We start from the raw sequence: 4,152 nt of genomic DNA on the forward strand, positions 1-4,152 counted from the left end.
GCGGAGGAGAGGATGTGTGGGGGCGGGGTGTTGTGTAGGGGGGAGGGGGATCATGAACTGCTAGACTCTTGTCTCGACATGAGGAATTGTGAGTGAGGAACATTGGCGGGTTTGAGCTATAGCCAGAGGGGTTTGGCCATAAGGAGGCAGCGCTGGCACATTGCGGGGAAGACCATGGGGTGGGGGGCAGGGCAGGGGAAGCAGAGCGCTGTGGACTGCGTATGCACAGCCCTGTGTAGTCCTTCACGCACATGTATGGAGATGGCCAATTGTCCGATGGAATAAAAAAGCGGTTGGTCTCCATACAAGCTACTACTACGAGAGCAATAGCAATCGTTTTCCCCTTGATACGAGGTGTGAACATTTCCCCACTGTGATCTTTCTCAGCTCTGAGGAGTCTGGCTGGAAACATGAGGTGGGAATGGCTGGCAATGTACAGACCAGAGGGGAGAAATTCTGAGCAGTCTCAGCCCGCGAGACCATTTCTACCTTAACCGTTTAATGTGGTTATGGAATTGGTGGAGGATTTCTTCAATTCGGTCTACGTCTAGAAGCTGTTTTACCCCCCACCCAGCCCACTGTTCCTCGCCTCTAAATAAAGGTTTTCCCCATTTCTGCGCCATATTATATTTAAGGCAAAAACAGTCTCGCAGGCTAAGACTAGGTGGAATTTTGGGGCGTCGGTTAGTACTGTTTAAAAAAAAATGCACCTCACAACACAAGGAATCTGTTCTACATTCCTGTTAATTGTGGCTGGGGGGAGAGAGGGGGAGGCAGAGAATAAGGAATTATTTATATATCTAGTCCCATGTGACTGATCTTCTTCAATAAGGACTTCAAATCAAAAAAGCCACACATTTCAGCAGAGTTCACGCACAGTTTGATGTAAGTTCCTCAGTGAGATGCCTTTAAATGAAACTATTTCCCTAAAGTTATATTCTTTTAGAAGTATTCAACAGTATTCAAACATAACAAAGCCGAACACCCGCGCGCATGACAACTACAACAACTTGCGTTTATACAACGCCCTTCATGTGGGGTATCATCTCGGAACGCTTACACACACACACATAGAGGAGCAAGGTGCAGGGGATTGCTTTAACACATGCCCTGGAGATATTGAGGGAGAGCTATTCTGGGTTTAGATTTGGCAAACACTCAAATTCAGTGGTAACTTTGCAGACAGTTTTCCGTAGTTCTTCGAAGAAACTTAACAAAAACACAGCTCCAACACCGAGGCTGCTAATTCCCAGACTAAATCCCAACACTAAAACAATTAATACTTTGCATTTTGTGATCTGGCGCATGATTGAATTGGAACACCTGGAAGTGTTTCGGCAGCATTCACTGCAAAGTGTAGTGACTGTGCATTTTGCATGCAGCCAATTTGCAAACAGGAATGTCCCACAAACAGCCACGAAGTTGAACAGACAGTTTCAGAGTAAATCTAGACCATGAATGAGTAAAGCGCCATCTATTTCTTAGTCCTTTTGACACAACCCGCTCGGATACTTGGTAACTTACTGACTAAGTTAACAGTTACGACTAAACAGTAACCAATGTGTATAGACAACAAACTAATCCTGTAACAATGAACTGAGCAGATTGCCCTAACCCTAACCCAACCACTTGTTATTATGTTCTTATTGTACAGAGGCGGGTGGGGGTTACAAACTGGTTGAGAACGGATCGTTTCTTACCCGGCTGCTCTGTAGAGGTTTACAAGCCGAATTTGTAAATACATGAATTTAGGAGAGTATGAGTTTCAAAGACTTTTATTGAGTGAGGACATAATTCAACCTCCCCCCCCCCCCCCCCACACACACACACATACACACACTCCCCTGAATGTTACTTATTTATATTTATGTAAAGAAAAAAAAGTACAGAACCTGCAAAGTGAGGTTGGCTTCTTTGATATTAACTTAACACATTGCTAAGTTGTACTGAAGGGTCAAGTGTGTGTGAATACACAGAGGCTTGTGCTGTGGGAATTCCTCGTTCTCATCATGTTGGTGTAACTGACCCTTTTGGAAACGATGGGAATAACAACAACTCGAATAGCGATGGTGCAAATCCCGCGTTGCTGTCGACAACCCTATACTGTAACGTTGGGTGGTTCAACTGGCGGCCCCTGGGCTGCATCTGGCCCGCGAACCATTCCCACCATCATTGTCTGATGAGCAAATATGGACGATATTCAGGCTCCTGAGCCAATCAGGAGATGGTACCTGGGTCTCAGGCACTGCCCAGCAATGGCACTGGCCAATCAGGATAGAATAACGCTTATGTGGCCGCGGGCATTTCTCCCATCCAGCCCCTGGCCCTCAGCAGCCTCCCTGACGTAACCCATCGCAACTGAGAAAAACTTTACCCTGCGTTTGACCCACGTGCATCTGAGCTGTTAATCCTCGCAATTGCTGACTGGATCATGAGACATCGGCAGCTGGTGCTTTGCTGTGGAAAACTATCCCCCCAAAAACTCCACTTCAATAACTTCAATGTCTTAAAAACTTAGGTGTGTCAGCCTGGCTCAGTTGGTAGCACTCTGGCCTCCGAATCAGATGGTTGTGGGTGAGTCCTAGCCCTACGTCGGGACTTTGAGCTCACAGTCCAGTCTGAGGCTTTGTATCACTTTATTATCATTTCAGTTTGCCAACTTGCCGAAACTTGATTCCGTGGATTAAACCAAAAAAAATAAGGTTTTAAACTAAAAAGATTTGGAATTAGCCAGTGTTTGTCTTTGTTTTCATTCCTCTCACAGGATTCCGCGCCTGTGACACGTGTGGTGCTGGAGTGTGGTAGCACACGTCAACCCCACCAAGACAGAAGGTTATGGCCATGTGTTTGTAATGGTGGCTGTTTTGCTCAATGTCGGGAGCGTCTCACAGCACCTGACACTGCTGGGTGGACAGGGGAGCCTGGGGAGGTGGGTGGGCAGGGGAGCCAGGGGAGGTGGGTGGACAGGGGAGCCTGGGGAGGTGGATGGGCAGGGGAGTCTGGGGAGGTGGGTGGGCAGGGGAGCCTGGGGAGGTGGGTGGGCAGGGGAGCCTGGGGAGGTGGATGGGCAGGGGAGTCTGGGGAGGTGGGTGGGCAGGGGAGCCTGGGGAGGTGGGTGGGCAGGGGAGCCTGGGGAGGTGGGTGGACAGGGGAGCGTGGGGAGGTGGATGGGCAGGGGAGTCTGGGGAGGTGGGTGGGCAGGGGAGCCTGGGGAGGTGGGTGGGCAGGGGAGCCTGGGGAGGCGGAAAGACAACTGAAAGTGGTAACATCTTGAAGAGCAAGAGGGAATGAGAAACCCCCACCATGTTTGCCGTGTCTGACACGCGCGGAAACCCATCACCTGCTTAAGAGTCTCCAAACCCAACCAAGAATTCCATGCATCCCACCTACACTGGAAATTCTATTACGGCATGATGTTTGTTGGAATGGAATGCGCACTCCGTGGAAGGACACTTCCTGCTGACCTAATTCTGGAAAGTATTAAGTGCAGGTTGGCAAAAAACAAAGCTTGGGGATCCAGGCTGTGTGTTGGGGTAACTGCTGGAGTCTAACCAGGTAAAACCACACAGCCAGCCATTAAGAGCACTGTCTGGCTAGCTAGGACCATACCTGTTAGGGCTTTGGATTGCAGGGTTAACAGGAGCTGAAGGGGAGGATTCCCTGCCCCCAGTGAATGGTCGGCCCTTCTAGGTCCTGCCGATGGGCTGGGCTGTGCTGCCATCAGCATTGAGTGCCCTGGAATACTGCGGCCCCTCCTGGCTCAGAGACTGGACTAGAGACCGGTACAGAGGGCTGGCTCGATTCCGACAATCCATTGCCAAACATGTCACCTTGTAGCCACCATTGAATAGTTACAGAGCAATGTACAACCTAAAAGGATCAACAACAACAAGATTCCATTTATAGAGCGCCTTTCACGTCGGGAGGACGTCAAGTGTTTAGAAAAGTACAGTACTGCACACACAAAACATACATACACAAAAGAAAACAAAACAGTAACATTTGAAGGGACTTTCCATTTAAAATCCCCAGTTGATGAGGAATGGGGAAATATTTGGTGCAGTGTATATAACGAGTTCACGGTGCAACCTTCTCCTTCCACAACCCACCAGCTGTGTCTCGTCCCCTTTTCGCCTCCAGTTCTCCCTCCCA

The sequence above is a fragment of the Callorhinchus milii genome, unplaced genomic scaffold (genome assembly GCF_018977255.1).
Source record: "Callorhinchus milii isolate IMCB2004 unplaced genomic scaffold, IMCB_Cmil_1.0 Scaffold8, whole genome shotgun sequence".
In the NCBI taxonomy this organism is placed as follows: domain Eukaryota; kingdom Metazoa; phylum Chordata; class Chondrichthyes; order Chimaeriformes; family Callorhinchidae; genus Callorhinchus; species Callorhinchus milii.